This window comes from Rhinolophus hipposideros (genome assembly GCF_964194185.1).
Source record: "Rhinolophus hipposideros genome assembly, chromosome: 5".
Classification (NCBI taxonomy): Eukaryota; Metazoa; Chordata; class Mammalia; order Chiroptera; family Rhinolophidae; genus Rhinolophus; species Rhinolophus hipposideros.
This window is the reverse complement of record NC_138051.1, coordinates 75,766,065-75,789,353: the sequence shown is the minus strand read 5'-3', so window position 1 is coordinate 75,789,353 and position 23,289 is coordinate 75,766,065. Positions and strand designations below refer to the sequence as shown.

The 23,289-nt window shown below is 43.3% G+C and overlaps 1 protein-coding gene across 1 annotated transcript in view; it reads right to left on the bottom strand.

The window, feature by feature from the left end:
- The window catches only part of TTC9 (tetratricopeptide repeat domain 9), a 39,397-nt gene that overhangs the window by 10,154 nt on the left and 5,954 nt on the right, over positions 1-23,289 (bottom strand). The window lies entirely within an intron of this gene.

The window sequence follows — 23,289 nt, the reverse complement described above, 5'->3', positions numbered from 1 at the left end:
GTTGGCATTGTGGACAAAACAAAGCAAAACACATCCTTTTGCAGTGAGGGGGTGGTGAACCACACAGTTTTTCAAGTTGAAGGTGTGAGAACCAGGAAGTGGAAGAGAATCAGCCCAGATCTGGAAACTGGCCCGTCAGGTTTCACAGGCCACAGGGCAGAAAGCCAAACAAGTCGACCAAAGCAACCGGCTGCTAACCCCAGGGGCGTGGGCATCCGTGGCTGTTTTCACAGAGGCTCTCCATCTGCTGACATGCCACGGGGCCATCCCGCTGTCCCCACATCACCCCCATGCTGTTGGCATCTTCCCTGGTGGTTACACCGCTCTGCTGATGGGGAGGGGCTTCTGCCAAGAGGTTCCTTTCCTGTGTGTGAACCTCTCTGGCTGCAACCTGCGTGGGGCTCGGCTTCAACATCTCCCAGAGGTAAAGGATGTCCTGTCTGTAGCTTCCATGTGCTCCATCTGATGTGCCCTGGGCCCAGACTGAGCGGCCCTCTTCCCCTCCAGCCCTCCATCTTCAAACAGACACCTCTGTTTCTTAACTTCAACAGTCTAGGAAATGAACCTAGGTTTTTTTTTCCAGTTGTTTTTTTTTTTTTAAAACAGTTTTTGAATGTCTAACATGGGGGAAGGGCAAAGAGGCCTGGAAAAGGAAAAGATGCCTTCTCCCCCAGGGCAAAAGGAACAGTAGCAGTCAATTTCTGGGACTTGGTGAAATGTTTAAAATTCCCCTGCAGATCCAGTGAGAAGTGTGATACCTGGCTGTGGACCAGGGTTCACACCTGGCAGGAGGTGGGGCCAGGCAGGTTATAGAATGCAGAGCCCCTGCTGGCACCAGAAGCAGAGCCCAGGAAGATGGAGAAATCTAGAGTTTGCTTGGCTTCAAATGGGCTGCCATCCAGAAAGGCTGGGCCGAGAGGTGGAATCCAGATAAGGAACCATGGGTGCCAGGCCAGCGCTCTTAAAAGGGTCTGAGGTGCAGAGGGTAAGAGAGTCTGGAGAGCTGCCCTTAGCCCCACCTACAGGTAATTTTTAGACACCTTTCTAGTTTGGCTAGGGAGCTATTTGGGGTTCATATACCAAGCCCGTGGGACAGGTAAGATGGGATGTTTGTGAGGCACATATTAGAGTTGAGGACGTTAAGAAAGAGAAGTTGACTGGCAGTCTCCTTATGTTCCTTCCACGTCCTCGTGCCCACTACCCAGGGCCTGGGGCCTGCAGTGAAATGGGTCACATCTTCCCATTGTCCTTTCTTCCTCTCAGTTGATCCCTGGCTGTATGTCACAGGTGGTACTCAGTACCTCACATATACTATATCTTTTAATCTTCACAGCAACTCTATGAAACAGGTTCTATTTTTAGGTTTGTTTGTTTTTTATGATGATGAACCCCAGTTCCAGAGAAATTAAGTAACCTGCTGAACGCCACTCAACTAGGAGATGGTATTACCAATTATGATATCCACCCACTTCTGCCAGGCTCCTAAGACTGTGCTATTGACCATGGGTGTCTATGGATCTGCATTTGAAGCCCTTGAAAACCCACGTGATCTCTGGTAAAAGACAGATCACCCGTGTAAACTACTTTCCTCTGTGTTCTGGGGTCAACAGCAAAAAAACAATGCCTAACTACACTGGGCACCATTGAGGGCACTAGGATCAAGTGATAAACCAAACTTTCCACTCCATCCTGGAGCTGAGGGACTGGTGGGGAAGGCAGATGTTACATTATCTCAGATACTCCCATGTGCCAAGTGCTGTGAAAGAGAAGGGATAAGTGCGGGGAGGGGCCCTCAACCAGTACAAATGATCATGAGAGGGCTTCTTGGAAGAAGTGGTATTTAAGGTGGGTTCCAAAGATTGAGTGTTTCTCAACCTCAGCACTATATAAACATTTTAGGCTGGACAATGTTTTGTGATGGGAGGATGTCCTGTGCACAGTAGGATGTTTAGCAATGTCCCTGGCTCCTTGCTACCCACCAGATGCCAGTTATGACAACTAAAAAGAGTCTCCAGATATTGCCAAATGTCCCCTGGATGAAAAATCACCCCTGTTTGAGAACCACTGATGTAGGAGATAAAGCTTTCTAGGCGGGGGCGTGGGGTGGCGGGGTGGAGGGAGAGAGAGACAGAGAGAGACTGGAAAAGCAAGGTGAAACCGGGACACAGAGACCTTTATGGTCCATATTGAAGATCTGGGACTTTATTCTTAGGGCAACAGTGGATTTGGATGATGAAATGATGGTGATTATGTTGACTCAAGTGGAGGCAGGAGAAAGGGATTCATTTAAGTGGTATCCAGGACATAGCACTGACGGGTGTAAGGGAGCCCGAAAACATTTTCCCTGTGCTGTTACATTCACGTGGGCGCCCTTCATACTGGAAGTCTTAGATTATCAGGACCGTTAGATGATCCAGGACTGTTCAACCACATTGTTATCACCCGGCCTCTGTTTGAATTAAGGTTTATACTACGACAGTCTCTGTGCTCTGCTATACAGCATGGATAATAAATATTTTAAAGAGTAATGGGCTGGGAATCAGAAGAGCTGGATTCTAGTTCCACTTTTGCTATTAGCCAACATTAGGAAAGTCACTCTCCCTTTCTGAGCCTCAGTTTCCTATCTGTAAATCAAGGGGCCTGCACCTCACTAAATAATTTCTACCATCTGTTTCACTCTAACAGCCTACGAATACAATGTTTGCCACTTACTAAAAGGATGAAATTGTTTCACTGGTTCCTTCAAAAGGAATTCTGTTCTCCCTATTACTTGTGGCAAGGCATCTTCTGTTCGGAATGACAATCGAACTGGTAAGGCAGTGATCAAAAGGGCTTCTATCAGATAATTCTCCTCCTACGTGGAGATTTTTTTTTTTCGCATAGAGATTTGATTATGTTCTCATGCAGTCTTCCCAAGGCAAGGCTCTGGGGCAGGATCTTCCCTGAAGGGAGTAAGAACTGCCGTGTTAATCAGTCTCAGCAGAGAAGGCTGTGGGCTTGGGAAGGCAGGTCTCAGGCTGGATGGAGAGGGAGCTTGTTCCCGTCTGTCTATGGCGTCAACTCTGAGTATGTATTCGGATTCAAAGATGCAGTCATTCAGCAAAATGCATTTCAGCAATATGCACCCTTTCAGCAGCAGAAAGGGTGCAGGATGGGGAGACTGTCCATAGTGGACACTTAAAGATGGGCCTGGACTCCAAGACAACCATATCTAGAAACTCTTGTGAAAGAAATGCTATTAACCTTCTGGTCTTTTGTCTTCTGACAAGTTAATAAATGTTGCAGTTTAGAATCAGCCAAGCTGTAGAGAATCGAGACAAATTTCTCTTCATGCTTGGGAAGAAGTGCTAGAAGAGAAACAGCCTTCCTTGAGTCTAATATGATGATAGCGGTGGTAGCCAGTGCAACTTACAAGAAAGGTAAATTTGAGGGACAAGGATTAGGGCTGTAAATCTCCAACCACCCCTCCCATGTGGAGATTCCTCTTCCACCCCAACTTTGGGTAGTTAGGGTATGATTTTTTTTAATTAAATTTATTGGGGTGACAATGTTTAGTAAAATTACATAGGTTTCAAGTGTACAATTCTATAATACATCAGTTATATTTCACATTGGGTGCTCACCACCCAGAGCACACTGGGTGTGCTCCTTCCATCCTTTATTCTCCTTCCTCCTTAATTCTCCTTCCATCACCATATATTTGACCCCCCTTTACCCTCTTCTACCATTCCCCTTTAGGATATGATTTTATGAAAAGGGCTGGCAGGCTTTCTTAAGGGGTCTGTGGTGAGAAAAAAACCAGAGAATCAGCAATTTAAAGAATCCTATTACATACTCATGCACTCAGACAAAGGTTGACGTTCCCGAAGCTACCACACTGAAACCTCAGGCTAAAACATGTCAGATTCTCCTGGCTCTGGCACCTGTTTTGTTTTGCTTTTTTTCCCTGGTGCATGCAGGGCATAGTGACTGCCTGGGCAAAATGCCATTCATTGGCATGAGATGAAGGGAAACTGGATGACAGGAGGAAGAACAAGTTCATGTAGCCATTGCTTTTCTTCTTCTAGCTGATTCACTGTCGTTTGTCCTTACCTGGTGAACAGAAGGGAAGCGTGGGCTGGATGGGAGGGAAGGAAAGACCTGTCTGGGGGCAGGAGTGAGGAGAAGGAACAAGCCTCCTCTATGATGCTGCCTCACTTGCTAGTTGAATTCTATCCTCCCAAAGAGGTATGTTGGAATCCTAATCCTCAGTACCTCAGAATATGATCCTATTTGAAGAGAGGGTCTTTAGAGAGGCAATCAAGTCAAAATGAGGTCATTAAGTTGAACCCTAATTCAATATGGCTGGTATCCTTATGAAAAGGAGACATTTGGACACAGAGACAGATACACACACAGGAAAGACAAGGTGAAAAGACAGAGAGAAGATGGCCATCTACACACCAAGGACCGCTGGAGACTACCAGAAGGTAGGAGAGAAGCATGGCACAGATTCTTCTTCACAGCTCTCAGAAGTAACCAACCCTGCCAACACCTTGATCTTGGATTCCGAGCCTCCAGAGCTGTGAGACAATGAATTTCTGTTATTTTAGGCCACCCAGTGTGTGGGACTTTATCACGTCAGCCTTAGGAAACTAATACACCTTGCTGGTCATTCCTCTGGGAGTTGGGCCCAGGGACTGGCTATTGTATTACTGGGGGGAAACTTCCCCAAAGTTAACCAAATTATTTAACTGGCTTTTAAACTTATTTCAAGGGGCAATGGCATAGTGACATGGAAGGTGCTTGGATCTGGACAGAAGTGACATTCAGAATATTTAACTGGTATAGGTCATAACCAAATTGAACAGGCACATAGTATTGTGCCAGTTCTGAGATGTCCTGGCTGAATATCAGTGCTGGATCTGGAGATAGAGTCCTGGGCTGGAATTCAAGCTCTGCCACCTACTAGCCTAGGCCTTTGGGCATGTTACTTAATCTCCCTGGGTCTTGTTCTCATGTGTTAAACGAAGATAATACCTACTTTGTGGGAACTCTTGTGGTAATAAAATGAGATAATTAATGTATGGTATGCCTCACACAGTGCTGGGCACAGAAGCTGATTCTCATAAATGCTAATTCTTTAGGAAGCCATTTGTTCAATATGGTTTCCCCAGCAATGTGTACCTTCATCCAACAAAATTTCCCCTTTGAGTGCAATACACAATGTATGTTGCATACACAAAGCTATAGCTTAATTTAAAGCAAATTTTAAGAATAGGTCAGAAACATTTTGGAAGGTGATTTAGAGGGTCTTTCTATGGCACAGCAATGGGCATGTAGTGTGTGCAGTGAAATGACAGTAACATTTTCTTAGGAATCTCTGTTTCTAGGCCTGCAGTGACTGCTCAATTTCATCTTTCCATGAAAGTGCTGATTTTCTCTTCTGCGTACATAAATGCTTGCATTTAGAGTTCTGAAAACAACTCTCTTCTTCTGATTTCTCATTTTTGTTTCATGGTCTAAGTTGTACATAAACTCACACTTGCCTCATGTTTCCCAAACCAAGGTTTGATGCTTGGCTTTACTTACCATCTTTCCTTTCAGTTATGTTTTTCCCTATTGGGGATGGGTGCGTACATGCAGAGAACATTACATAAGCAACTTTGCAGCCAGAAAAGGGGACTTGAAGGAAAGAATGGGGTGGGGATCTGGACCTATTTTCTTCTCACTTACAGATTAGACAGCTTCTGAGTCAACAGCTGGTTCTACCCTCACCCCTTCACACTCCCAAACTGCAAACATTAGTGCTGTCTGCTGCCTGCACTCTGCCCCGTCCTTCACCATGAATGATGAGTGGATTTCACGGTATTTGGCTGACATCTTTATGGATGGGTTGGGGGGATGGACCCAAAGTCTCCTCTGTACTCTAATAATTCAGGAGAACTAGGAGTTCTAAAAGTCAGCTGTGGCAGGAAAATGAGCAGGCCTGGGTTCCAACTGAATAGGGCATGAGACAGCCTATAAAGGAAGAGGAAAATATTCTTAACAGAGGAGGTAGCTGTTGGTCAATTTCGGTGCTTTTGAGTTCGCTTCTTCACAACAAGGTCCCTAGCACTGGCATTCACTTATGTGTCCTTGAGTTAAAACACCTCACCTCTCAGGGTCTCATTGTTGAAGTAGGAAAAAGGAAGGTAATTATGGTTGCTATAAACCTTTTCCTTGAAGGCTTGTTAGCAGGATGAAAAACGTCACTATTTCCCACGCATTGAGAACTTCACAGACAAGTGTTTCTCATTAAATCATCTGTGGAAGCTCATTGAACATGGAGATTCCCAGACCCCATGCCCCCAGCAATGCAGATTTGCAGATCCCCAGGGTTTAGGGTGAAGCCCAGTAATCCACATTTTTAGTAAGTCCCCAGTGGGCATCTCCTCACCACCTGAGCTGGTACATTCTAGCATTTTGGATATATGTTTCTTAAGGACCATCCAGTTGCCTAAACTATGAGTGCCCACGACAGCCATGAGGAGCTCCAGGATTACCCACAAGGGCAAAGAGGCTCCAGATGGCCAAGTCCTAGAGCTGTACATTTGGACAAACAATTGCTCTCAGACTGACAGTCAACTTGTGACGTTTTAGACTTTTATCTTCTTAGTGAGTGGTGACTTCTCAATGGAGAAAAGGAGCCCAGGCCACGGAAATGGGGAAACAGGGCAGAAGGCTGAGATGCTCCACGATGAGCTCAGGAGAATCTAGCTGGACAACTGCGGGCAGAGTTCATCCATCTTTCCAGAGGGGTCATAAGTATAAGAGCAGGTAATTTTTATTAAGCATGAATGGGCCAATCACTGTTCTAAGCATTAACTCATTTAATCTTGACAACCTATGATGTAAGTTCCAGTATTTTGCCCATTTTCCTGATGGGAGAACTGAGGCCCAAGGTCACAAAGCTAATAAGTGTCAGGGCCAGGATTTGAATCTAAGCCATCTGGCACCTGAAACTGTGCTTTTAAGCATTGTACATACTGCCCCCCTAGGATGCTCAACTGCGTATGACGAATTTTTTAAAAGATTTTTTAAAAAGATACAGCTAACATACAAAATTATATTAGTTTCAGGGGTATACCATAGTTATTCAACATTTATAGACCTAAAGAAGTGATCACCATGGTAAGTCCAGCAGCCATCTTACACTGTACTATACTACCACAATATTATTGACTGTATTGCCTCTGCTGTATATTATATTCCCATTTTGTTTTATACCTGGAAATTTGGACCTCTTATTCTCCTTCATCTTCCTCCCCTTTTAAATTTTTCAATTACAGTTGACATTCAATATTATTTTATATTAATTTCAAGGTGCACAGCATATGGTTAGACATTTATATAATTTAAGAAGTGATCCCCGACTAGTCTAGTACCCACCTAGCTCTATACATAGTTATTACCATATCATTGACTATATTCCCTGTGCTTTATTTTACATCCCCATGACTATTTTATAACTACCAGTTTGTACTTCTTAATGCCGTCACCTTTTTCACCCTGCTCACAACCGCTCCTACCTATCACCCCAACAAATCTAGTACCCATCTGACACCATAGATAGTTATTATAATATTATTGACTATATTCCTTATGCTATACCCTACACCATAACTACTTTTTAACAACCAATTTGTACTGCTTAATCCCTTCTTCTTTTTCAAAGCCCACCCCTTCAATACCCCTCCCATCTGACAACCATCAAAATGTTCTCTGTATCTATGAGTTTGTTTCTGTTTGTTTGTTTTGTTCTTTAGATTCCATATATAAGCAAAATCACATTGCATCTGTTTTTCTCTGTCTGACACTCCAATCAGCACAGTACCCTCCAGGTGTATCCATGCTGCTGCAGATGGCAAGAACCCATTCCCTTCCATGACCAAGCAATATTTCATTGTATATATATATATATATACATATACACACACACACACACACACACACACACCACCTCCTCTCTATCCATTCTTCCATCGATGAACACCCAGGCTGCCTCCACATCTTGGCTATTGTAAACAAGGCTGCAATGAACATAAAGATGCACACATCCCTTCTAGTAGTGTTTTGGTTTTCTTTGGATAAATACCCAGAAGTGGGATTACTAGGTCCTTCTTTGTCTCTTGTTATAGCATTTGTTTTATTTTGTCTGGTATACTTGTAAGTATTGCTACCCCAGCTTTTTTTTTTTTTCACTTTCATTTTTATAAAATAACTTTTTCCATCCCTTTACTTTCCATTTGTGTGTGTCTTTGAATCTGAAGTGAATCTCTTATGGACAGCATATGTAAGGGTCTTGTTTTCTTATCCACTCAACCCTCCTATGTCTTTTGAGTGGAGCATTTAATCCATTTGCATATAAAGTAATTGTTGATAGATATGTAGCTATTGCCATTTTATTAATCATAATTTTGATTTTTTTTTTTTTCCGTTTTTAAAGAAGTCCCTCTAAGATTCCTTGTAATACTGGTTTGGTGATGATGAACTCCTTTAGCTTTTCCTTGTCTGGGGAGCTCTTTATCTGTCCTTTGATTTTAAATGAGGACAGATAAAGAGTCTTGATGGGTAGAGTACCCTTGGTTGTAGGTACTTGCTTTTCATCATGTCGAATATTTTGTGCCTAGCCCTTGTGGCCAGCAAAGTATCGTTGATAAATCAGCTGACAATCTTATGGGGGCTCCCTTATAAATTACCAGTTGTCTTTCTCTTACTGCTTTTAGGATCTGTCTTTGTCTTTAACCTTTGCCATTTTAATTATAATGTGTCTTGTTGTGGCCTGTTTGGGTTCATCTTGTTGGGGACTCTCTACGCTTCCTGGACTTACATATCTATTTCCTTCGCCAGGTTAGGAAAGTTTTCAGTCATTATTTTTTCAAATAGGTTCTCAATCCCTTGCTTTCTCCCTTCTCCTTCTGTTACCCCTACGATGCAAGTGTTGTTATGCCTGATGTTTTCCCAGAGGTCTCTTAAACTATCCTCATTTTTTTGGATTCTTTTTTCTTTTTGTTCTTCTGATTGGGTGTTTTTTCGCTACGTGGTCTTCCACACAGCTGATTCAATCCTCTACTTCATCAAGTCTGCTGCTGATTCCTTCTATGATATTCTTCATTTCAGTTATTGTATTCTTCACTTCTGACTTGTTCTTTATGGTTTCTATGTCCTTTTTGATGTTTATTATCTCTTTGTTGAAGTTCTGACAAAGTTCCTTGAGCATCCTTATAACCATTGTTTTGAACTCTGTATCTGGTAGGTTCTTTGCCTCCATTTTGTTTAGTTGTTTTTCTGGGGTTTTCTCCTGTTCTTTCATTTGAGATGTATTTCTTTGTTTTCTCACTTTGGCTGTCTCTCTGTCTTTGTTTCTATGTATTAGGTTGATCTTCTATATCTCCCAGTCTTGGCTGGGTGGTCTTATGTTGTAGGTGCCCTGTAGGACCCTGGCACAGTCTCTCCCTGGTCACTGCTCTGGGTGCTCCAGGAGTGTCTCTTGTGGGGGTTGTGTGTACCCTTATGTTGTATTTGAGCCTTAATTGCTTTTGGCATATCAGTGGGTGGGACTGACCCTCAGGCTGATTGGCTGTGGTGTTTGGCCACATCCAAAGCTTACCGACTGCTATGCAGGGGGGTTACCCCAATGAGTGGAATTCACCCTAGGGGGCTCTGGTGCCTGTTGAGACCGTCCTTTGTGTGTGCCACTTGTGGGGCTAATTGGCTGGTACTCTGCTGTGGTCTCCAAGTATGTTGGTTCTGAGGCCTCTGAGGAGGGTCTCCAGTGCAGGCCTAGGTCACCTCCTGCCTGTGATTGGCTGGGGACTACCTGATAGGAGCTACAAAATGATTTGCGGTTGTTAACTTCCTGTGCTAAAGTTGGAGGTATGTGGGAGAGAATACACTACGAACTGAGGATGGCTGCACCAGTAGGGAGCCTAGGATGGCTCCCCAAAAAGCCAGGACATGCCAAGGCCTGCTGCCACTTGCCAGCTCTCTTAAGGTTCAGCTACTGATAAAGCCTTATGTGGTACATGAATTGGATGAGACAGGGTCTCAGGGAGTCACTAGAATGGGAAGAGTTGTGGTCACCAGGTTAATATAGACTCTTTTTTGGCACCAGTGCTGAGCCTGGAACTACTCAGCAAAAGTCTCAGAGCACACTGAGGCCAGTCGCTGCCCACCTGGGGCCCTCGGACTCTGATAGTTTTCCAAGAAAAAGTGCAATGCGAGCAGGGCTGGCTGCTTGTGAGAAAGTGCCTCTGGCATTGGAGGAGTTGGATAGGGTGGGGTCCCAGTAGAGCTCACTAGGCCAATCAGATTCAGATTTGGCCTGTTGGCTAGGCTCAACACAAGAAAGATGGCACCAGCCTACTAGGACTGCATGGGAGAAGGACCCCACACCGGTAAAATGGCGACTCTCCTCCAGCTCTCACCTTAGTCTGTGCCCCGAATGCCTTCAATGCCCGAGTCACCATCCCTCCACTGGGGCCCAGGTGAGTGCCTATGAGTGAGTCTGTGCACGGGCTGTTTAAAAGGATGTCTGGGTTCCCACATCCTTCTGTCCCACCTGGATGGTTGGAATCCCCATTGCTTTTCACAGCCAGATGTTGTGGGGACTCCTCTTCCTGGCACCAGTGGGGCTGGGGTCCCTTGCTCCTTGGGATAAACTCCATGGCCGAGATATCCCTCCTGATTCTCAATCGCCACATGAAAGTTTGGGGTTAGCCCGTTTCTCATCTCTGCTCCTCCTACCAGTCTTGACATAGTTTCTTCTTTATATCCTTAGTTATAAAACTTCAGTTCAGCCCGACTTCAGATGGTTCTCCAGGTTGATTGTTCTATAATTTAGTTGTAATTTTAAAATGTTCATGGAAGCATGCACAGTGCTTGTCTACTCTGCCATCTTAGATCTTTCTCCTTATGATGAATTTTAACTCAGTTCCTTCATTAGATTTGAGGCATGATTCTGCTTCTTACCCTCATAAGTGCCAAACTGTGCTCACTTTATATGTATACTTTATATGTATACTTCTCATCTGGAAAATTTCTATATAATTCTCCAGGACCCTCTACCCCACTTGTTTCTCTGTATTCAAAGAAACAAACAAACAAACAAATGAAACAAGTGCAGAGTTTCCACCAACACTAATTTTTAAGTTCTAAAACCACCAGCATCTCCAATTCCACTGAGAGTCTACTGTTAGCCTAATACAGCTGATGCCACACATCTCTGGTTTCTTCCTGAAACAGCTTCTATCTTATCTGATGCTTGAAAGCTAACTCCCACAGTATTGTTTTTTAATTGAAATTTTTATTGGGTAGCTGTAGCTTTACATACAGTTGTAAAAAATAATATAGTGAGATCTCCTGTACCCTTTACCCAATTTTCCTTCAATAGTAAAACCATAGTACAATATATTGACTATAATACTGATACTGATACAATCCACAGATCTTATTCAGATTTCCCTGGCTTTACTTGTACGTGTGTGTGTATGTGTTTAGTTATATACCATTTTATTACATATGTAGGTTCCTCTGTCTACCTCCAAAGTTAAGTTAAAGAACAGTTCCATTCCACAAGGAGCCCTCCTGTTACTCTTTTTTTTTCCAAGTCAAGTTGTTGTCCTTTCAATCTTAGTTGTGGAAGGTGCAGCTCAGCTCTAGGTCCAGTTGCCATTGCTAGTTGCAGGGGGCGCAGCCCACCATCTCTTGCGGGACTTGAGGAATCATACTGGTAACCTTGTGGTTGAGAGCCCACTGGCCCATGTGGGAATCGAACTGGCGGCCTTCGGAGTTAGGAGCAAGGAGTTCCAACCTCCTGAGCCACTGGGTCGGCCCCTGTTACTCTTTTATAACTATATACATATCCCTCCTATATCCCCACTTCCTCTCACCCCTACTCTGTTCTCTATGTCTAGAATTTTGACATTTCAAAGCATTATATAAGTTGAATCAGACAGTTTGAAGTCTTTCGGAATTGGCTCTTTTTCACACAGCATAATTCCCCTGAGCATTCCTTGTTATTGCTGAGTAGTATTCCATGGTATGGATATACTATAGTTTGTTTGACCATTTATCAGTTGAAGGACATCTGGGCTGTTTCCAGTTTTGGATTACTATGAATAATGCTGCTATGAACATTCACAGGCAGCTTTCATTTATCTAGGATACATGCCCACGTGTGCAATTCCTGGGTCATAAGGGAAAGTATTCATTCTCTCACCATTAAGTATGATGCTAGCTTTAGTTTTTTTGTAGATGCTCTTTATCAAGTTCAGGTACTTTTCCTCTATTTCTAATTTGCTGAGAAATTGTTTTTCTATTACCTGTGAATTATAGCACACCCCCACCTAATGGTAATGCTTTCACACAACATGTTAAGTAGCCTTTTCCTAATGAGATCAGACCTACAGGTACGATCATGCAGTGGACCCTTTAGTTTTCCAAAGAATAAAATTATTTTCCACATCCACATACTCAGATCAGGAGATACCTAATATTGCAGTTATTAATGAAACATGTCTTCTTCACCATTCTAGACAAACATCTGTACGTCATCTTTAAATCCCCACACAACAAAACCACATTATAGTGATTCACACATATTGGGTGCTCAGTAAGTAGCAATTCCTAATATCAGTATAGTGTTTTATAATTACAACTCACCTGACCCTCATAGTGACTCTGGGAAATAGGTATTAGCCCTACTTCCAGAAGCTTCCAAAGGCTTGGGGAAGTTAAATGACTTGCTTGCTGAGGCCATTTGACTTGTAGGGAAAGAATCAGTGTTGTCTAAGCATAAGTCCTATGTTGGTTCCATTCCTGCAGAGCTGGTGGTAAAGATTGGAAACCTGGACTCACTGATCTTTAAGAATCTTTTCCAAATCTAAAGCACGGAAAAGCTATAACAAGAGGAGGATGGCAGTGTCATTGTTCATGTCACATTTGCCTTGCCTGGCGCCCAGACAGTGGGAGAAAGAATTCTCCCACTTCTGCTATTGCTCTGCATACTACCAGGAGTCATTTGGCTTTATCTAGTGAGCTGAATCTCCTCCGATTCCAATCACTTTAATTTCTGACCTATTTTTCCAATCTAGCATAGCACATGCTTGCACTTGATTCAAACAAACATTGCCAAGTGTTTTTGTTTTCTCTGTTTTAGCAACACTGTCCTTGGAGATCTCTGCTTTTTACCATTCCCAAGCTGCTCTTTGTTTTCTCACCCTTTGAATTCTTCCCTTCGATTCCCCGAGCATTCAAGGGCTGATTGAACAAGGGCTGCTGTACCACTCTCACCATCATGGCACATTCCTGGGCAGAGGCTCTTAGTGAACTTATTTAATATGGATTCGTCATCCCGGCCTGTGCCTGGAGCTTTGGGAGGAAAAAGGGGCGCATTCAAAAGATGTTGATAATCTTCAATGACTTCATATTCTTATTCATCCTTCATTGGCCAGTACTGAGCTTTCAAAGTGGCAGGTAAAAGAGTGAAGGTGAAACACCAATCTAAAAATCTGATAAGCTAAAGGCTTATACTGACAGTCTTTTAAGGGATATCTGGATCTACTCAAGGGTGTTGTAATGCCAAAGCCTGAGGTCACCTCAGTTTTTTGGTGCCCCTCACATGCCACTGTTCATGAGGGAAGGCATAGATCTGGGCATCCTGGCAGCACACTTACAAGTGATCCTATGCAGGATCTCACTGCAGTTGACACAGAGAAAGACGGGAATAGTAGGAAAAAGGTGAGACAGGACTATTTTTGTTGGAGTCTTCATTAACACCCCTCTCTTGGGTTGGAAATGGGACTTTGAAGGGGCCAGCTGGGCCATGCGGATGTGATAAATGAGTATACGCCCAGAAATATTCAGAAGAAATCCACTGCCTGATTTGATCTTTTTTTCCTTGTTGGCTCTGGCCAAGGACACACGTCATGCCATTGGCAGGAATTCTGTGCCAGGATGGGGGAGAATCTCAGGAGCCAAAATTCCATCCTGTGCTTTTTTGTACTTTAAAGAATACCTCTCCTGTTCGGATCACCTCTCCCACCATTTCTCCATGACTCCAGCAATAGCTTTCCTGTTCCCGCTGCCTCTCTCAGCATCCCTCTATGACACCAGACCAGTTTTGTCACCAGTTTTGTTTGGGGATAAGTTAGTTAACAGGCACACATGTAGCAGAAAAAGCACTTCTGTGGCCTTTGTGGCAGCACTGTGCGATATAGCAAAGTGTTGGAAATACCCTAAATATCCATCAGTAGGAGAATGGATAAAACTTTATGCAGTACAACCTGAATCTTGTGAAAAATAGGAGTGGGGGGGAGGGAGGAAGAGAGAGAGAGAGAGAGAGAGAGAGAGAGAGAGAGAGAGAGAGAGAGAGAATACGAATGAAGAGTTATAATAGTAGGCATCAGAGTTTCTATTCAGGAAGAAATTACCTCATTTTTAGAATATCCTCATCAACTGCTTCAGTGAGGAAGGGGAAGCTTTGAGATCAGGCAAATCAGGTAAATGAAAAGAAGAAAAGATGGTCAAACTGCTCTGAATATGAAATGACAGCAATTTGATAATCAGAGAACCTAAGATGTGGAAAAGGACTAGAAGGGGAAAAAGTCTGAGAAGCATGCTAGGTAGTTGGAACCAGTCACAAAAAATAAGAGGTCAATTAAGAAATTCCTGGTAGTCTGATAGCCAAATCAGTTTGAGGAAAAAAACAATGTTGAATATTCAGCTTTTGAGCTGCACAATCCTTTGTATCCTGTACCATTCCGTAAAATCTGACATGACTGTACAGCCTGATGGGGTGGTATCAGAGGTCATGGAAGGAAAGAAGCAACAAGGGGAAGTAGAACTGGCCCTTGGTTGATGCCCCTGTGGGGGCAGAGGGGAAGGAGGGAGACCTGGGCTTTCCAGCAGTGGCCCCAGCACATATGAGACAAACCCCTTCTTGTACAAATAACCTGGAGAAAGGTAGACATTGACGTGGGCTGGCTGGTATGTTTTACACATATATGTTTATATACACAACAGAGGAAGGCTGGGAGGACGTAAACCCAAAGAGGAAAGAGTGGGCATCTTGGGGTCATGGGTGACAAGTGAGTTTTAGTTTTTTCTTTGAATTTCATTTATTTTCCATTATCTTTTATCATTACGATGTTTTCATGTTGCAATTAGAAAACTATTTTAAAAAATCACCCCTGGCCATTCCATCTTCTAAGAGGGAAGAAAGGTGCGGATCAGGCTTCTGAGGGTTTCCTGAGCAGAAAGCACTGCCTGTTCATGGGGCACCGCCTTGGAGAAACCTAGGCTCATGAGGGGACATTACAGTGGAGGAGTGCCTAGAAGGGGGGAATTAAAAGGTCGGCCCAAGGGACACACCTTGCTAGTGTTTTCGTGCTCAGGGTGCCTGGTCAAACCAGGGGCTTTCCTCATCTGACACCAGAAGGAGTTCAGTAAGCTGGCACCAGCACGAGGCACAAGAGGGGCAGGCAGAGCAGGCATGAGGCTGCCAGCCTAGCAGCCTTTCCTTCGGATGCCTCCCTCTCACAGAGGTCTTGCCTTCCTCTATTTCCCCTTCCTACCAGTAAGCTTTCTTGCTTGTTAAGCTCCCCAGGGAACCCAATTGATCCCAGCATGTATCCTCTGTTCCTGGCAACTCCTTATTCTCTTGCTCTCACACTCTGAACTGGTCTGACATGTGAAAGAGCCCGAAGTTCTTTCACTGCTAGTTCAGTTCAAATAAAGGGTCAGAAAACCCTGGGGCAGAGTAAAAAAAAAAAAAAAAAAAAAAAGGTGGCAGAGAGCAGAGGCTGTCTAACTGAGGCTTCTTAGCTTACACAATTTCAGGCCAGAGACATTGCTGCCTAGAAGCTAGCAGTTTCTAAGTGTTTCCTGGACTTACCTGATCCTGAGAAGTTATAAGTAGGCACAAACCCCTGACCCAAGGGCTCTGTGTTCTGCTGGAACTCAGCTGCCCTTCAGAGGAAGCCTGATGGGTCACTTGTTCACTCAGCCTCCCCCGCCCAGCAATGCATCAGGTAGCAAAAACCCACACTGAAGGCTGTTGGTTCACACCTTGTTCACCTCCCCTGCACCTTAGCCACTTAGGGAGGTGAAACTTCCCTGAGCCCTCTTTTGCCCTCCTCTGTGTACTCACTTGCTTCCCATATTCCCTCATTGCTTCTTTTTCCCCTCCCTATCACATACTTTCCTGTCTTAGTACCTACCAGGGTAGGAGTTAGATTTACATATAACCATCATTTAGTAAGCAAGCGTCTGTTATGTGCCAGGCACTGTGTTAGGCATGTGTGCATGTATCGTTTAATTTCACTCGTCATCACAATCCTGTGTGGTGCCTATTATTACTTCCTTGCTGTCACGTAAACAGAAGGTCATAGAGCTTGGGACCTGTCCAAGGCTAATGGAGGAGTCGATGGGAAGTCAGGATTCAAACCCAGATGCTTTTATGTTATGTAAAGTTCTTTTCCATTAGGCCACATTGCTCTGCAGGTTTCCTGGGGATATAGGTCCGCTGCCTGTCTGTTCCTCTGTGTACTCTCTCTTCCCTTCTGTCCTCACTGGCACACACAGGGATACAGCCCTCTCCTTATATAGGTATGAGGGACGTGTTCACACAAGTTCCCAAGACCCAGTGATTTCCACAACGTGGGATGGCGGGTCCATTCGAGAAAGGCGCTCGGTTCTGACTCAGCATGAGTAATAGGCCCAGAATCATATCCCAAAATGCTCACTCCTTAGGGATCTCCAGAAAGAGAGGCCGAGGGGAGGAGGGGGCTGGAGGGCCTTCAAAATCCTAGATGATTCAATACTTCTAAAAGGAGACTTGAAGGGCATCTGACCCAACCCCCACTGTTTACATATGGGGAGACTGAGGCTTAGAGTGATATGACTTGTCCAAAATCACAGAGCAAGTTAGCAGCAGAATCTGAGCTAGCATCCTGGTTTCTACTGCCTCATGCCATGTTTTGAGGAGAGCAGAAAGGATTTAGCTTTGGGCCGTGAGGAGTCAGGGCGGGCGTCCAATAAAGATTCTACGAATGCGTGACTTTCCTTCTGATGCTCTGGCTGCTATGTCTGAGCCACCGATGGGCAGGATTTCCTAGACTCAGGGGCCAACAAAAATCTTGGACACTGCGCGCCCATACCATCTCTTTGTTAACACCAGGGGCATGTCACTAACGTTTAGGACCAGGTTATATCACAGACTCTGACTCAACTTTCTTCCCCATCTCACCAGCAGATTCAAACTGTCACTAACATGTGACTGAGTCCAGAAGGGTATCCTTCTACTGTGGGGTACCAAGCTGCCAGGATCTAGCCCTGTGTGTGGATTGGGATGGTGGGCACTGCAGAAAGGGGCATGAGTCCTCTGACGGGATATTAAGAGAAAATTTGGGGCTTGGGATGATTTTGCTTGACATCTTTGGCATTACTATCAAACAAGGATAGACATGCATGGGTAATATCCCAAATGGCACTAACAATTATGTTTATAACGTGGTTTTTCTTCAAGAAAATAAAAGGAAAGCAAAACTAATTTCTCTGCACAGATAACTCTGTCATCATTTTTCTTGAAATATAAAAGCAGTAATACATATGGTTAGAAAAATCAAACACTACAGAAAGATTTAAAATTAAGTTTAAAAAGACATGGAGGAACCTCAGATGCATATTACTCAGTGAAAGAAGCCAATCTGAGAAGGCTACGTACTGTATGATTCCAACTCCATGGCATACTGGAAAAGGCAAAACTATGGAGAACAGTAAAAAGAAAAATCAGTGTTTGCCAGGCCTTAGGGGTGGAGGACAAGAGATGAACAGACAGAGCACGGAGGATTTTTATGACAGTGAAAACACTCTGTATGATACTCTAGTGATGGATACATGTCATACATTTGTCTGACTCCATAGAATGTGAGAGCAAGCCCTAATGTTAACCATGGACATTGAGTGATTACGGTGTGTCATCGTAGGTTCCTCAGTTGTGACAAATGTACCGCTGTGGTGGGGACGTTGATAATGGGGGAGGCTGAGCCTGTGTGGGGGCAGGGAGTATATAAGAAATATCTCTACCTTCACCTCAATTTTGTTGTGAGCCTTAAAATGGTCTAAAAACAATAAAGTCTTAATAATAACAAAAGACTTAGTCTCTTTCGCCAATTCCTCTGCTTATCATTTTCAAGTAAACAGCTTCACTTGTATGATTTCAGATAATTTTGAATGCAAACACTTTTATGCTAGTTTGTATCTTTTTTCTGTACACAAAGGGAATCATATTAAACACTGTCCTGCATTCTGCCTCTATGTATAATAACACATTTTGGAGACTGGTCTATGTTAGCACACACAAAATTATCCCCTTCTTTGTGAGGGCCACATAGTTCACAAAGAATGGCATGGAGAATTTTTCTTTTTTCCTTCATTCCTTCCTTCCTCCCTCCCCCTGCCTCCCTCCATCTTTCTCTCCCTCCTTTCCTTAAAGAAAGGCAGATTGCCACATGCAGTGTCTCATTTGGATGTGTCTGGGGTCTTGGAAGCTTAACTACCCTACATTCTCCTACAAATGGACTTTGAGAGCTTGTTTGAAGGCTCTAGCAGGAGAGCGCAGCTACTCGCTTACCCTTGACCGAAGATGACCCTCCTCTAGCTGGGAAGGTTGTCCTCTTCGACCCAGTGTGTAGCTTCAGGAGGGACTCTCGTGGAGCAGGGAGGGAGGAAGGGCACACCCGCCTAGCCAGCCAGAATGGCCTAATCACCCCTGGTGATCAATGGGGTGACAGATGTCGCAGCCAGACTGCCTTCACATGCAGAGAAAATTTTTTTTTTAAGAGGTGTAAAGGACCTTTGAGATCTTGGAATCTAACCCTAGGTTTTTATAAATCAGAAAACTGGGCCCAAGAGGTTAAATTCCTTGACCCAAGGCACCTGGCAGATTAGAGAAAGAACTTGTAGTCCAAGTCCCTGTCCAGCAAGCCACACTTCCTCTATGTTCTTAAAGATGGGAACATTTGAAGAAATGGAGGAAATCTTAGCCTTCAAAGAACACCCCACACCCCATGCATGAGCCTCATCAGATTCTCTCTCTCTCTCTCTCTCTCTCTCTCTCTCTCTCTCTCTCTCTCTCTCTTAACAAGTGCTGTTTTGGTGGACTATGAAGCAACCTGCATTTGGGGAACCCTTTTAGTGTTTGTGTTTGAAATTACATGGGACAGTCCATGTCGATAGATATTTAATACAGAAAGCAGGTATCAAGAGAATTTTCCTAGTAGATACTATTCAAATATCCCTTTTATCTTAAAATTGTTAGAATTAGAAGTGAGAATTTCCTTCATTGGGCAGGTCCCACTTCTTTTTTCTCCTCCTATATCTCCCCTCCCACTTAAAATGATAATTTACATTTTTAATATTTTGTAGTTTACAAAGTACATTCATATACATATCTTCTTGCCCCCTGTCCTTACCTTATAAGTCAGGCTGGCATGAGTATACCCATTTAATCAGTGAGGAAACTCAAGGTCAGAGATCTTGTGATCAGAATAAGTTCAAGTAGTGAGATTAAGTAATGAATCTGCCATCAGCTCTAATGTGGGACTACCTCCATTAGTGTTCCACTAGACATAGGGCCAGCTAGTCAGTGCTGGGTTTGGGGATTTTTGTTTTTGTTTCCTGAGAGATGAGGTTTTTTGCCCATCAGGAAAGAATACAACATCAGCCAGTCATAAAAACACAAACTAAAAAATAAGTATGACCTTCCAGGATGTCAGCAGAGCCAACGTTCCATGACATGCAGAATAATAGTGTCCAACTTCATTTGGCACTTAAACTGGAACTTATTTCAAATGATGGTATCATCACTTTCATTACATTAAAAACGTCCTGGTCTGAAGTAACGCATTTGGACAACTCCAGATGTTATTCTTCTGGTGGGTCATTTCCCCTCATTGTCCACTGAGAGGATACTGAAATAGTAATGGCCGAAATGAACTTCTACTCTTAACGTTTCCACTTAAATTTCTCAAAATCTCTGAACTGGAATTCACACACTCTAGCCTAGAAAAAAGGAGGAGATATGAATGGGGCTTCGGTGGCCTCTAGGCTCATTGGAAATTATGACTCACTAGTTCCTCACTCCTCTCTGTCCGTACAAATTCAGGTCACCTTTCTAGTGACGTAGGACCTAGGGAAACTATGACCTGGTTATAGAACACAGGACAATTTCCCTTTAATCACCCAGGATGGTCATAGAATGGGAATCCTGATCACACAAGGCACAATCACAGTAAAAGGATTTAATCACAGTAAAAGGATATGTACAGAAAACAAGACTGGAGGATGGGCAAGCAACTTGCCCTAAAAATGTTAGGGTTTGTCCTTGTTACAGTGATGAGATGTATTCCAAGTTGTTTCAAAGGGTAGATAGAATATGGAAGGATCGATAGAAATTTCAAGGAGGCAAATTTTAGTACTTAAGGAAGAAACTATTAAACATGGAGGCTATTGGGTGAATGGTTAGGACTATAGGCTTTGGAATTACAGACCTGACGGATGAGAAATCCCAGTTTGCCACATACTATGTGGCCATGGGCAAGTGACTCAACTGTTCTAAGCTTGAGCTTTCTGTCTCACAAAGTTGTATATCAAATAAAGTTGTATATCAAATAAAGGCAGAGACCTTGTTCTTCATGTTTACTCCTGCATACCCAGCCCCCAAACCCGGAGTCTAGTACATATTAGGTGCTCAATATAATGGAATGACTGAATTTATTGGATCCTTAATATAAGACAGATGCTGGGATAAGCATTTTCATTTATTTCAAACACATTCATCCAACATCTATTGGGTGCCATGAATTGGGCTCATCATGGTAGTCTTTACTGCCATCGTTACTGTGAAAATTAACAAAAGAGATCTCAACTAAAACTGAAAATGGGAAGGCCTGTAGAGAAAGCTCTTATACCCTACCACTTGACAATTACTCCAAATAGAAAGACATCAATTACAGACCCCCAACAGGGAAAAACATACCTTGCACTCCCAAACAGGAAGTGCAGCTACTTTACTACTCTAGCAGGAGGAAGATTTTCCTCTTGCCCAGCAACAAGCCCAGCCAAGGAAATACTGCAGCTCAGCCAATGAGAAGCTATTGTCACCTGAACGCTTACTTTCCTCCAGTGAAGTTTGATTTTTCTCTTGCTGATAAGTTTCTTGTCTTACCCTCCTTTTTGAAAAAGCCTTCCATCCTGTGTAACCCCTCGAAGTATCTCTCTGCTTGCTAGATGAGATGCTGCCCGATTCATGAACTGTTTCATAGAGCCAATTAGATCTTTACAGTTACTGTTTATTAACATTATTATATTGTCGTTTTGTGGTGGTGGTGGTTGTTAAATGAGTCACTTTAGGTGGTGGTGAGTACCTTTATTGTTGGACATGCCTAAGTTCATGCTGGATGACAAGTTGGTAATGTTGAAAAGGAAATTCATGCACCTGTAAGGGATGGGGTTATACCCAAATCTGAAATTATAATTCTGATTTTACATAACTCTTGAGCTAGCTAGTTAGCACCACTTCTCACTTTTATTCTTTACACACAGAAACATTGTGGAAGGGAAACATTTGCCCCATAAGCTTCCTCTGTGTAAATCTAGCCATAATATTCAGAAAGGGCAAGAAGGTCCACTTGGCTACATTTCAACCTAGAATTTTTCTAGTTCAAGTCAAACCTCCTTGGCACTACACATCCTGCTTCCTTTTCAAAAATATTTGGGAACTATGATTTTGAGTCATACTAGATATGGTACCATTTCATTGCTGATATGATATGTATGTATAAAAGAAAGATAATATATGTTATGTATGTATAACATATAGAAAGATAATATATGATATGTATGTATAAAAGAAAGAGCTTTATACTGCTAATGAATCATTTCAAGGCCATATGAACATCACCAGCAAGGCTAAACTCCTTTAATCTTCTACAGCATTATTTTTGGCTTTTTTGTGTTTGGTGCCATTTTCTGTGCTAGAACTTGTGGTTGCTCCTATGTGGTTGGGACTGGAAAACACTAATCATCATGGTGAAAATGGAAAACTCGGTTCCCAGCATGTACATCAGACTTCCCAAAGCCAAACACCTGGGAATTGGGAAATTGCTGGTTGATTTGTCGAAACATGTGGTTTTCATCCTAGCTGTTTGGAGTAGGCACAGCCTGGTGGTGAAAGAGAACAGCTGGAAGGAGAGAAGTTCCCATCTGGAGGTCACTCACAACCTGCAAAGCTCTGGGAGCAGCTTTTGGCTGCTCTGCATCTTGGCTTTTCTGTCTGCACTGCAGCCAAATCCCCTTGCCTTTGATGGGGCACTCCCAGGTATTCAGCTGTAGGGACTCTGACTTCAAGACGTCCCAAAGAGTTTCTGGCCAAGAGCCATCCAACTCATTTTCCTTGGAGGTAAAGATCTTCAGAATCCACTTTAGAAACTCTGCCCAGAATCTAAATTCAGAATGTTATTTTCTTGAAAGCGTTCTGTAAGTTTCAAGTCTCATCTTCTTTTTTGGAAGATGGTCTTCAAAGCACATTTACAGGCTTAAGATTTACTGGCCAGGGTGCTGTCCAAGCAATAGCCTCAGATGGACAATGGCTTGGGCAGTCAAGTTCTCCCATTCAGATGGCAAGAAATTGGCTGAGGATCTTAGTATGAAGCCCCTGTTCTTTCCCCTTCTTTTGGCCAGTTCATACCCCAATACTCATCTTCTGGCACCAGGTTACCAGTTATCTCTAGCTCTTGACTTCCTTTTCACTACTGAGTTCTTGCATTTGTAATGCATCCATCTTTATGCTTGGTTCTTTGGTTCCACACCAATTTCTGTTGAGTACCCTTTGTGTTAGAATCTGCCTTAGAGTCTATATTTAATTTTGTCTACTTTAGATGTAGCCACCCAATCATCTTCTGGTGTCCCATTGAGGGCTGGCTTCAAGGGTGGGCAATTTATGTAGTCACATTGGACCCATGCACAGAAGCACCTTGTATTTAGCTTAATGCTCTGCTATTACCTTTTTGAAATTCTTAATTATTTTATCTCTGAAATTGTGTTTTGTAAGTGAAGTCTGATGGGTCGATGGCGCATTAACGTGAGCAGAAGAGATAGGCAAACCATTCTTTGCAGCCCCACTCACATATAGCAGTCACAATGCCCCATGAGCACATAATTCCGGTGAATGAGAGTTCAGCAAGACCAAACTCGAGTATAAGGTAA